Source organism: Bubalus bubalis, chromosome 5 (genome assembly GCF_019923935.1).
Source record: "Bubalus bubalis isolate 160015118507 breed Murrah chromosome 5, NDDB_SH_1, whole genome shotgun sequence".
Taxonomy (NCBI): domain Eukaryota; kingdom Metazoa; phylum Chordata; class Mammalia; order Artiodactyla; family Bovidae; genus Bubalus; species Bubalus bubalis.
The window spans coordinates 70,197,425-70,210,868 of NC_059161.1; the positions used below are offsets into that span (position 1 = coordinate 70,197,425).

Sequence of the window (13,444 nt, forward strand, 5' to 3'; positions counted from 1 at the left end):
AGGGTCAGTTCAGTTCAGTTCAGTCACTCAGTCGTGTCCGACTCTTTGAGACCCCATGAATTGCATGCAGCACGCCAGGCCTCCCTGTCCATCACCAACTCCCTGAGTTCACTCAGACTCACATCCATCGAGTTGGTGATGCCATCCAGCCATCTCATCCTCTGTCATCCCCTTCTCCTCCTGCCCCCAATCCCTCCCAGCATCAGAGTCTTTTCCAATGAATCAGCTCTTCGCATAAGGTGGCCAAAGTACTGGAGTTTCAGCTTCAGCATCATTCCTTCCAAAGAACACTGATGTCCTTTAGAATGGACTGGTTGGATCTCCTTGCAGGCCAAGGGACTCTCAAGAGTCTTCTCCAACACCACAGTTCAAAAGCATCAATTCTTTGGCACTCAGCTTTGTTCACAGTCTAATTCTCACATCCATACGTGACTACTGGAAAAACCATAGCCTTGACTAGATGGACCTTTGTTGGCAAAATAATGTCTCTGCTTTTGAATATGCTATCTAGGTTGGTCATAACTTTGCTTCCAAGGAGTAAGCGTCTTTTAATTTCATGGCTGCAGTCACCATCTGCAGTGATTTTGGAGCCCCCAAAGATAAAGTCTGACACTGTTTCCACTGTTTCCCCATCTATTTTCCATGAAGTGATGGGACCAGATGCCATGATCTTCGTTTTCTGAATGTTGAGCTTTAAGCCAACTTTTTCACTCTCCTCTTTCACTTTCATCAAGAGTCTTTTTAGTTCCTCTTCACTTTCTGCCATAAGGGTGGTGTCATCTGCATATCTGAGGTTATTGATATTTCTCCGGGCAATGAGGGTACAGTGATACTTTTCATAGCCTCAGCAAGCCTACTATGTTTGGTTAGAAAGTATCATTAAGTTGGCATTAAAAATTGTCCTCCAGGGAAGTCCCTGTGGTTCAGTGGTAAGAACTCTGTGCTTCCATCATGGGGGCTGGGGTTCACTCCCTGGTTGGGGAACTAACATCCCACAAGCCGTGCGGTGCAGCCAAAAACAAAATTATCCCCTACTCTGAATGCTCCTACACTGCTTCAAAAAAGAAGGTATCTTCTCTTCTTTTTGTATCAATCAGGAAAGTAGGATAACTTACAAGATCAGTTTCTTGGGAATTTTCTGGTGGTTAGGACTCTGCACTTTCACCGTCAAGGGCCTGGGTTCGATCCCTGCTGGGGGAACTAAGATCCCACCAGCCATGTAGCTTGGCCCCCCAAAATAAATTTCTTAAAATTCTTCAGAAAGTTTAGGACACAAAGAAACAAATATGAACCAAATCCACTAAGTGAGAAGCCTGCCTGGGAGAGGTACAAAGCTTCTTTTAACCCCAAAGGAGGAGAAGAAATCATCCACCGATGAGGGTAAGAAAAAAACAAGAAAATGTGGAGAATTTGTATGGCTCAGTGGGGGCTAGCAGATGATTCAGAGTCCCTGGGAGCACAGGTCACAAAGAGAATCTGCACCCCCAGCTGTTTCTGATGGGACTGAATCAAGGCTCAGTGGGATACGGGGGCCAGGAATACTGGGGACAGGGCAGGAAAAAGCTCTCCCTGTCCTGGGATCCGTGGTGCTCCAGGCAGTGGCTTCTGAGAACTGACATAAGAGCAGGACAGCTCATAGTGACCTCGCTTATGGCTCAGGTCCACACCTGCCAGCTGAGGGCAGGACAGCACTGAGGAAAAAAAAAAATTCTGAGGGAAAACCTCTGAATTTTGTGTGTTACGGAATGCATGGCAGAGGCCACTACTGTCGGGCTAGGGCTGGAGTGTGGAAAAAAAATGCTCTGAATTAGAGGCACACATATTTTTGCTGAACTCTTCAGCCAGACAGAGGAAATGAGAAAAATCCTCTGTGTACTTGGGATCATCACTGAAAGATGAGGTGACTGTTAGTGGCTGGGCGAGGGGCAGGAGAGCCGAAATGTACAACGTGTGGGACAGACATGCAGGAGTGCTGATGGCTGAGAATATGAACGCAAAATTGAGAGCGGACCCCCATCCCAGGAAAGCATACAAGCTCATACTTGTATGGACTGTTAAAAAATTATTCTGTATTTTGATCTGTTTATTTTTAATTTTTAATGGGATATAGTGGCTTTATGGTGTTGTATTAGTTTATGCTATACAGCAAAGTGACACAGACATACAGAGATCAAACCAGTCAATCCTAAAAGAAATCAACCTGGAAATTCATTGAAAGGACTGATGCAAAAGCTGAAGCTCCAATACATAGGCCAACCTGATGCAAAGACCTGACTGACTGGAAAAGACCCTTATGATGCGAAAGATTAAGGGCAGGTGGAGATGGGGGCAACAGAGGATGAGACGGTTGGATGGCATCACTGACTCAATAGACATGAGTTTGAGCAAACTCTGGGAGTCAGTGAAGGACAGGGAAGCCTGGCATGCTGCAGTCCATGGGGTCGCAAAGAGTTGGACACCACTTAGTGACTGAACAACGGTCTTGTTTTTGGATTTCCTGCCCATGTAGGTCACCGCAGAGCACTGGGTAGCGTTCCCGGTGCTATACAGTAGATTCTCATTAGTTACCTATGTTTTACCTACATTATAGTAGTGTATACACATCAATTCCAATCTCCTAATCCACCCCACTCCCCCCGTACTCTCCTTGGCATCCATACATTTGTTTTCTACATTTGCGTCTCTATTTCTGCTTTGCAAATAGTTTCATCTGTACCATTTTTTTAGTTACTCTCTTAAATTACACTTCAATTTTCACATCCTGACATGTAGGCTCCCCGTAATCCTAGGGACCTCCTCCTTCACAGTAAGTCCTTTTATACAGAGGTCATGCTGTGAGTCTTTCTGTTTCAAAAGGTCACCCTTCTTATTGACCTTAAAGTTCCATACAGTTTTAGCTGGCCTACCAGTGCCAGGCCAGCTAGAAGGAAGGAAGAAAAAAATTGGCATCCACCAGTACTTTCTTTTGGAGAAAATTCCACCACATCTCTGCCCCTCTGGCATATGACCTAAAATGAATCAATGAATCCACGTCTTATATATGACCCAGGCACTTTTCAAGCAGCTTCTCCACGTGGTGACTTGAAACAAGTGAGTTTGTGCATGAACATTTCAGGAGTGGGGTACTGGTTTCCCTTAGCTCTTCAGCTCTTCCCACTGGAAGCCCTGCTGGTTCTTAAGCCAGATGTTATCGGGGCTTGTCTTCCTGGTGCAGGTCCTCTGTGCTGAGGAGCAGGGTGTGGGGAAACCTCCATAGTTGTGACATCCCTCCCATTCCCTACTTTGTGGCTATTGGTTGAGAGTAGAGCATGTCTCTTCTTCTCCTACCATCCCAGTGTGTCATTTTCTTTATAGCCTTACATACTTGTGTTCAGTCATTAAGTCGTGTCAGACTCCATAGACTGCAGGACTCCAGGCTCCTTTATCCTCCTCTATCTCTTAGAGTTTGCTCATGTCCATTGAGTCAGTGATGCTCTCTAACCATCTCATCCTCTGCTGCCCTCTTCTTCTTTTGCCTTCAATTTTTACCAGCATCAGGTTCTTCTCCAGTGAGGCGGCTCTTTGCATCAGGTGGTCAAAATATCGGAGATTCAACTTCAGCAGCCAATAAATATTCAGGATTGATTTCCATTAGGATTGACTGGTTTTATCTCCTTGCAGTCCAAGGCACTTTCAGAAGTCTTCTCCAGCACCACAGTTCCAAAGCATCCAGCCTTCTTTATGGTCTAACTCTCACATCCTTACATGACTACTGGAAAAATTATAGCTTTGAATTTACGGAACTTCAGTTCAGTCACTCAGTCATGTCTGATTCTTTGCAACCCCATGGACTGCAGCATGCTAGGCTTCCCTGTCCATCACCAACTCCCAGAGCTTGTTCAAACACGTATCCATTAAATCGGTGATGCCATCCAACCATCTCATCATCTGTCATCCCCTTCTTCTGCCTTCAGTCTTGCCTGGCATCAGGGTCTTTTCCCAATGAGTCAATTCTTCTCATCAGGTGGCCAAAGTATTGGAGTTTCAATTTCAGCATCAACCCTTCCAATGAATATTCAGGACTAATTTCCTTTAGGATTGACTGGTTTGATCTCCTTGCAGTCCAAGGGACCCTCAAGAGTCTTCTCCAACACCACAGTTCAAAAACATCAATTCTTGGGCACTCAGCTTTCTTTATAGTCCAATTCTCACATCCAAACATGACTACTAGGAAAATCATAGCTTTGACTAGACAGAGCTTTGTTGGCAAAGTAATGTCTCTGCTTTTTAATGTGCTATGTACATTGGTCATAGCTTTTCTTCAAAGGAGCAAGCGTCTTTTAATTTCAAGGCTGCAGTCACCATCTGCAGTGATTTTAGAGCCCCCCCCCAAATAAAGTCAGTCACTGTTTCCCCATCTATTTGCCATGAAATGATGGGACTGGATGCCATGATCTTAGTTTTCTTTTTTTTGAAATTTATTTATTTTAATTAGAGGCTAATTACTTTACAATATTGTATTGGTTTGGCCATACATCAACATGAATCCACCATGGGTGTACACATGTTCCCAATCCTGAACCCCCCTCCCACCTTCCTCCCCATACCATCCCTCTGGGTCATCCTGAATGTTGAGTTTTAAGCCAACTGTCAATATGAACCTTACTTGTAGAAAATCTATTCCACTAGTCTTTTTTTTTTTTTCCTAGTTAGTATTTTTATTTTTATTTATTTTTATTTTTTTAATTTTATTTTATTTTTAAACTTTACAAAATTGTATTAGTTATGCCAAATATCATAACGAATCCACCACAGGTATACATGTGTTCCACTAGTCTTAAGGTCATTCTCAGTGACAGCTATTTTATATGTAATTGTAATTCTAGAATGTATATGGGAGGAAATTAGCTCATAGTCATCCCAGTCTACCATCGTGACCGAAACATGATTTTCGTGTGTTCAATTTCATTGATTTCATCAATTTCAATGATTTAATTCTAATTGTTATTATTTCTTTTTTTGTGCTTACTTTAGAATTAACTTGCCATTCTTTTTGTAGTTAAGAAGAAAGCTTAAATGATTGATTTTACAATGTTTCTTGTATATGCATTCAGTACTGTAAAATTTCCTCTAAGCACTCTTTCAGTGCATCCCACATATTTTAATAGGTTGTGCTTTCATTTTAATTCAGTTCAAGTTGCCTGGCTATCTGGGTCAGTAGAGCATGAGACTCTTAATTTGATTTGAATATTTAAAATTTTCTCTTGAGATTTCTTCTTTGACTCATGTGTTATTTAAATGCATCTTGCTAAATCTCCCAATATTTTAGGATTTTCCAGTTATTCTTCTTTTGTTTATTTCAAGTTTAGTTTCATTTTGTCTGAGGGCAGAAATCGTATGGTTTCTACATGTTAAAATTGTTAAGGTGTGTTTTATTGCTCAGTATTTGGCCTATCTTGGTGAATGTTCCATGTGAACTTGATAAGAATGTGTTCTGTTGTGGAAATGAAATAGCCTATAGATGTCAATTATATCCAGTTGATTGATTTTGTTGTTGTGTTCAACTATGTCATTTCTGATTTTCTGTTTATCCATTTCTGAGGGAGGGGTTTTGTGTATCCTGCAGTGGCAGGAGAGTTCTTTACCACTAGTGCCATATGGGAAGCAGATTACCTAATTGTAGTTTTTTTCTCAGCATTTTAAATATGTCACTCCATTCTGTTCATGAGCTTCCCAGGTGTCTCTGACAGTAAAGTATCTGCCTGCAATGCAGGAGATCCCAGTTGGATCCCTGGGTTGGGAATATCCCCTGGAGAAGGGAATGGCTACCCACTCCAGTATTCTTGCCTAGAGAATTCTATGGACAGAGGAGCCTGGTGGGCTACAGCCCACAGGATCGCAAAGAATCAGACTTGACTGAGTGACTAACACTTTCACTTTCTTTCTGTTCTTGCTTGAATGGTTTTGGAGAAGTTGGATGTAATGCTTATTTTTATTCCTTTGTAAGTAGAGTGTTTTTTTCCCTTAAGCCTTTTTCAGAATTTTTTTTTAATTTTTGATTATTTTTATAACTTAAAAGTGATATGCATAAGGGTAGTTCTTTGGCATTTATTTTGCTCTAGTGTTTTCTGGGATCTATAGTTTGATATCTAACATTAGTTGAAAATTCTAAGTCATTTTTAGTTACATATTTCTTCTTCTTCTTTTTTTGTTTTTTCCTCTTTCTGGCCAGAAATATTGGAGTGGGAATTCAGGACTGAATACTGGGCTGGATTCAGGCCAGAATACTGGAGTGGGTAGCCTTTCCTTTCTCCAGGGGATCTTTACAACCCAGGGATGTAATCCAGGTCTCCTGCGTTGTAGGCAAATTCTTTATCAGCTGAGCCACAAGGGAAGCCCCTTTCACTTTCACCTCCTGGTATGCCCCTTCATGTACGTTATACCTGTTGTAGTTGTCCACTGTTCCCTTGTGGCTCAACTAGTAAAGAATCCGGGAGACCTGCGTTCGATCCCTGGGTTGGGAAGATCCCCCGGAGAAGGGAAGGGCTACCAACTCCAGTATTCTGGCCTAGAGAATTCCATTGACTGTATAGTCCATGGGATCACAAAGAGTTGGACACGACTGAGTGACTTTCGCTTTCACTTTTCACTGTCACTGTCTCTAGATATTATGTTTTTTCCAGACTTTGTTCTCTCCACTTTTCAGTTTTCAAGGATTCTATTGATGTATCCTTGTTAAATTAAAAAAGGCCAGCCTTGAAAATTCCCCGTGTAGACAAAATCAGTTTATTCATACAAATAAAGCTTAAGTTAGCTTATTCCGCTAGGCTAAGTTGACCAGGGCCATTTCTTGTATGCCTTTCAAATTATTAGCAAAATGTAAATTTTTACCAAAGTTGGTATGAGGTAACCAGTGAGTAATTCTCTATCATTTAAGGAAATTTTAATATTATAAACAGTCATTGACTTCTCACTATGTAAACCAGTTTATAACAATGGACCCTGAGCCTCATTCCATGTTTTGGTTAGAGTGCTTTGGTTCAGGACCTGTCTTTTTGGTGTGTGTACAATAAGCTTTTACTTATTACTGCTTCAGCCATTCATTGATTTTATTTCAGACATGTATGCCCTTTTGACATCCTCTAGCTCAGCGATTCTTACTTCAGCTGTGTCCAGTCTGCTAATGAACCCATAAGAGTCATTCTTCATTTCAGTTGTAGTGTCTTTTATCTCTTGATTTCCTTTTTTGGCCCTTAAGATTCCCAACTTTCAGCTTATAATGCCCTTCTGTTCTTGAATGTCATCTGTTTACCTGTTAGACCCCTTAGCAGAGTAATCATAGATGTTTCCAATTCTCAGTCTACTAATTCCAATATCCCTGCCTTGTCTAATTCTGGTATTTCTTCTGCCTCTTCAAGCTGTAATTGCTGTCTTTGATATGACTTGTAATTTTTCTCTTGATAGCAGACATGATGCCCTGGGTAAAATCAGCAGCTGTAAATGGGCCTTTAGTAAAGTGATGTGGAGGGTGGGGGAGGGGGAGTTTTCATAGTTCTGTAAGTAGGTCTCAGTCTTTATTTCCTTTTAAATTATTTATTTATTTGTCTGTGCAGGATTTTAGTTGTGGCCCCTGGAATCTTTAGTTGCAGCAAGCAGGATCCAGTTTCCTCACCAGGGATCTAACCCAGGTCCGCGCATTGGGAGCCTGGAATGTTAGCCCCTGGACCAGTGGAGAAGTCACAGCCTCAGTCTTTTAATGAGCCTATATATCTGCACTGCAAATTGCTTACATATTTCTCATTCTCTCTTTCTTTTAGGGGACAGGATAGCTAGTATGGTCTGCAGATGGGCAAGTCAGGTTTAAAAGCCAGCAGTTAAGGCCATGCTTAAATAGTTTCTCACCTGCTGGCAGCCTTATTGAAGAACAGTAAGTTCAGGTGTTTTTCATAATAGTGCCTTTTTCTCTTTCCTCGCCTGAGGCTCTGGAATCTTTTTCTCTAGTATTTACTGTGAAAACTTGGTCAAGTTTCTGAGGTGAAACTCAGTTGTGTGAAGGGCCCCTTGGAGTTTTTTAATTCTTGGACTTGTCTACTCTGAGCCCCCATCATCGAGTTACTTACAGTCGGGCTTTTTCCCTCTGGGATGAGTTCTGGGGGAGTTTCAGCTCGTGACTTTCTGCTCTGGTAAGTTGTGATTCTTTGTCTGCCTTTCTGCTCTCCAGTTTTGGGTCGAGTTGTTTGCTCTGTGGCCTTTTCTTTTAAAAAAGTTGTTGATCTTTTAGTTTGTTCAGGCTTTTACTCGTGTTTAGAACAGAGTTTCAACTTCAAATTTCCTTACAAGAAGATTCAAGATACATGAGAAAATTTTAATTGTTTGGTGTATCTAAGACATTTAATAGATTACTTTAGTGTGGGATATTTAACATTTCAAATTATAAAGATGATAATGTGGTTTATCCTTCTTATAAAGCACTGAGGTTTCTCCATTAGAAATTTATATTTGCTTTCATATAAATTTTTCAGTTTATATGAATTATATGCTATATTTAATATTTTAAATAACATTTGGTTTTTCAGACCTTTAAGATTTTATTCGTTAAATATTTTCATGACCTATTCCGAGCAGAAACTGTTAACTAGTGCTGTTTAAGCTGTAGTTTGAAGACAAAATGGCATGTCTTCATGGAGTGTCCAGTGAGATTTTTATTGAAATAATTTTTTATTGGTAAAATTTCCATTTTGCCTTCCTTATAAACTTTTATATTTTGCTTAAAATTTCTACCTTTTTAAATGTATCTCAAAGAGTGTTCCTTTACCACATAAAACGTAGTTTCATAATAGCTGCTTTAAAATCTGTATCAAATAATTTTATCATCTGAGTCATCCCAGAGTCTGTGTCACTTTTGGTTGCCTTTTCCCCTGAGAATGACTCATATTTTCCTCAGTTTTGGTGTGTTAAGAATTATTATTTTTTTAACATTTTATTTTATATTGAGGTATAGCCGATTAACAATGTTTTGATAATTTCAGGTGAACAATGAAGGGATTCAGCCATACATATACATACAAAGAATTATTATTAATATTATTATTATTATATCCTGGATGTTGTGAATTGTGTAGACTCTGGGTTTTGTTTTAATCCTGTGGAGAATGTTGATGGTTTGTTTCTACAGGAGATAGAGTTTATTTTGTTCAGACTGCCAGTTGTGTTTTACCTTTTGTTGCCATGATTCAAATCTCAGTTGTTTTCTCAAAACGTTGGTCATGAATATTTTGGCCTGTGAGGCATGCTTATTTGAACCTGTGAAGTTCAGGGCTTAGGCTGATTCTGCAGGTGGTTCAAATGTTAGTTGAATGCTCAAAATTGCTCTGCTGATACGGGTTTGTGCAGAGCAAATGCAGCTCACACGTTAGGCTGAGAGTTTTATGTGCTTCTCCACAGAAATGCCAGCTTCACCTCCTTTAGGATTTTCTTGCATGCTCTGGCCTAACTAACTGACTTTCTTCCATTGTTCCCTGAAAGAAATATCTTAATTTTCTGCCAAAGTTTTAGCTGTGCATGCTACATACCCCTGTGCAATTGGTGTCTACCCTTGGTGATAACCATGAAAGAAGAATCAAAAACGCAGCCTGCAACCGGTTTGCTTCTCCAACTCTTAACTCATTCCCATCACTCCTCTGCTGTTGTTTACCTTCCAGGTCCTCAAGTCATGTTATTTGTTTTCTTCTCTAATGTCACCACATTTACTGTTGAGATCGGTGAGAGAGATGGGTGTTAGGGGCCTGGATCTCATAGGCAGAATGGGAACTCCTACAGAGTATACACTGATATTAAGCACACATTTCCCTTGACAGTGAGACATTAAGGAGTTGCCACTCACATTTTGAAAAGCAGTATGTTTGTAGCATCTCTGAAGGTATGTCTGATGGGTCAGTGGTTGGTATAGGTTTCTGAATCTGTACTGGATTCAGCACAAACTGAACCCACCTGGTAGTTAATTGGCACCAATTAGGTAAGTGTACCTAATTGGTGCCAATGTACCTTATGGCTGCCCAGCTGCTTGGCAAGAAAGTAAGACTGGGAAATAAACTTTCATCTTTGCTATTTAAAATCACCCATGTCTGTTATTTTTGAATTTGAATTTGCTTATTTGGAAATTAAGCAGAATTTCTCTTCTGAAAATTGAACACATCTGTCTTAGTAAGCTGTTAGATTTAAACAACATAAAGGTTTGTCTCAAACATTTAAAAACAAATTAAATCCTATTGCTGCTACTATCAGGTACTCACATGCAACTTATGTTTTAACTGGAAAATAAATTCACCCAGATTGTACACACTTTTATGCTTTAGTAATTTATTACCAAGTGGAGGCAAAAGATAATAGTTATTAGTTGAGTGCTTCATCTTTATGTGATAACTGCCATAGTCAAACCCAAATTAATGATTAGATTTCAAAAAAAATTTTTATAATTTTCTTGCTGAGGGTAACCAATCTGGTATCCTATATTTGGACCCTGTTGTTAAACATTTTGAGCCAGCAAATTGTTTTAAAACACACAGGAATAAAACATAACTATTTATTATGTATATTCCCAAGATGAAGATGGGGAGAAAATCATGGAATCAATAAATACAGGATGCAATTCTATTTTATTAGGCCTCTGAAGATATCCTGCAAGTCTGTAACAGTTTTCTTATTAATTCTATATTTGTGTGTTATATCCCTTGTGTTTTGTAAATGGGTGTGTAACTGATTTTAATTTAGTATTATAACACCAAATCGGGTTCTCTATTTTTCTCATTCTGAGAGCTTTATTTTTGTTATAATTTCTTAAAGCTGATGGTCATAAATCGAATACATTATGTACAAAAGTTTTTATAATTGCTAGAATCAAATGGCATTTGCCATTTTATAAATTACCTAGAATATAATGATTAAAGAAATTATCTTTTTCTATGATAATGAAAAATAAACTTCACAAATAGGTTTAATGATTACATACATAAGCAAATTGAGAATTAGTGAGATGTTTCTAACACTTGACCTTTTGATGAATTCTGTGCTTTCAAAAATATCAGTATTAACTATTTCATAAGGACAGTAGTATTAAAAGCAACATATTTTTATGTAGAAAAATAACAAATAACTAGATATCTCGGCTCCTGTATGAGGTTGCTAGGGCTGCTATAACAAAGTTCCACAAGTTGAATCTCTTAAACAATAGAAATGCATTGCTCTACACTTGAGGAGACTAGACATCAGAGAACCAGGTGTCAGCTTGGTTGGTCCCTCTTGTGATCTGTACTTGCCTCTCTCCTAGCTTCTGGTGGTTTCCTGATGATCATTGTCATTCCTTGGCATAGATACTGTTCTGCCTAAGAAAAATCTTTATCTTTACATGGCATTTTCACTGTGTCTGTGTTGTCCAAACTTCCTTTTCTTATAAGGACACCAGTCATATTGGATGCTCACTACTGATCTCATTTAAAACTTGATGGTCTCCAATAAAATCACATTCTATGGTGCTAGGAGTTTAGACTCCAGAGTATCTTTTCTGAGTAGAAACAATTCAACCCATAATATCCAAAATCAGGAAATATGTGCACTAGAGATTTATTTATTAATCATGCCCTTGCTTTTGAATATTGAAGTAATTTCCAAGAATACAACAACCCATTTTTGTTTTGTTTTTCTCTATTCAGTTCTTACTGCTTTAGGAAAAACAAATATACTGATGAAAATTTAATAAAACAAATTATTCTATAAGGGCTTGTTTGGATATAAGAATAACTCATTCATTTATTTTCTCTTTCATTCAAATACTTTTGAGTACACTGGGGAAACAGACTTCATTAAGAAGAATTCAAAAGATTCTGCCATGAATTGGGTGTCTCTGGACTTAACTTGTACAGATTAAGAAGTAGCTAAGTATTAAAAAAAAAAATCAAAGATTGAATTTTCTAATAGTTGTACTTCTCCAAGAAAATTTTATCTTGTATTACTCTGATAAAAAGCCTACAGCACAGGGCCAGAAACTTTGAAGCTCCTGTAATCTGAGTCAACAGCTGTCATTATTCTTACTGTTACAGGTGATAATATACTAATGAAAGACTTGAAGCTCTTGAGTTCACTTCTGCTTCCCTGCATTACAAACATTGGTGTCTAAGAGCCTCATGTCTAGAAGCCCAAACTTATTAAAGAAGTGTAGACTTAATAACACTGAACATATACAAAGTCTTTGGGAAGCATGCATGGAAATGGCAGACATAATCCAGCATAGCAAACACACTGAGAGCCAAGTGAAGGCTAAAGCCACCACACACACAAAGGGAAGCAGGACTACAGCCTGAATCTGACTTTGAGTATGTGCTGATGAAACAAAAGTAGACGTCTATCTAGTATAGAATTCACATTATCCAGAATATAATGCAGATGATTTGACATATAAGCAATAGGGAGAATAAACAGTGAATATACGCCAATACTCAGCTGTTTCAATGTTGGAACTATTAGACAAAGGCTTTAGATCAGCTATTTTAAGTATGCACCATGAGGTAAAGGAAAAAAAAACCCTCAAACACATAAAATAAGTTTATCAACAGTTACTCATATTTTATTATTCTAAATATTCCATCTAATAAGCACAGTTCTTCAAAGAGGATAAGAGAGCACGACATCACTACTTTGCCTACCAAAGTAAAGAAAACCTCTTTTAATAACATAAAACATCAAAATAATGATAAAATCAGTATTACATAATCAAAAAAGGAGCTTAATTCTTCTAAAAGAAAAGGGGGGAATGAAAGAGTCAGTTCCTAGGCAGGTTGATAGGGAGTCTAGGGGTCCCCAAGGAGAGAGGGGTCTGGAATTCTCAAGGAGGAAGAAAGGACAAACTTTTTTTCTTTCTCCACATTCCTTAGGATTATATAACAATAATGTATCTTGCCTAAGGACAGTCTTTGGATTAAACCTTCTGGCTAATTCTGTTATCTTAAAATGTAACTTATGGGAGTAGGTCTGATGAGGCCTTTACAACCTCCAGACATTCTTTGGATTCATTGGAGAGTATATAACTTCATTGTTAACACTAGCGAGTGGGTACTCTTTCTGCCCCCTTCTGATGCCTATGTCAGAAGCTTTCTCTATCTCTTTTATACTTTAATAAAACTTTATTACACACACACACACACACACACACACACACAAAAGGAGCTTATATACAAGGCACATGTCTACAAGTCTCAAAATATAGAATTAAATTTTTGGCACCCGATTAATAAAAATTGCAGAAAAATAAGTCTGAAAGATTTGAACAAGATTGGCAAATCCTTGATCTAGCTGACCTTTTTAGAACAATATATTCACTAACTGGAGAATACTCATATTTTTGGCATTCCCATTATGTATTCACCAATGTAGACCACAAGCTTTGCCATAAAATAGGTCTCCGTAAACTTAA

General features: G+C 38.6%; 1 long non-coding RNA gene across 2 annotated transcripts in view; it reads left to right on the forward strand.

The window, feature by feature from the left end:
• The first annotated feature begins 6,674 nt into the window (after positions 1-6,674).
• Positions 6,675-13,444, forward strand: part of LOC123333733 — a 268,037-nt gene continuing 261,267 nt past the window's right edge. The window contains exon 1 of one of the 2 annotated variants that reach the window (XR_006551222.2): positions 6,675-8,162. This is a non-coding gene — a long non-coding RNA (uncharacterized LOC123333733). The remainder of the gene's footprint in view (positions 8,163-13,444) is intronic. The other variant, XR_006551223.2, reaches the window with a different exon arrangement.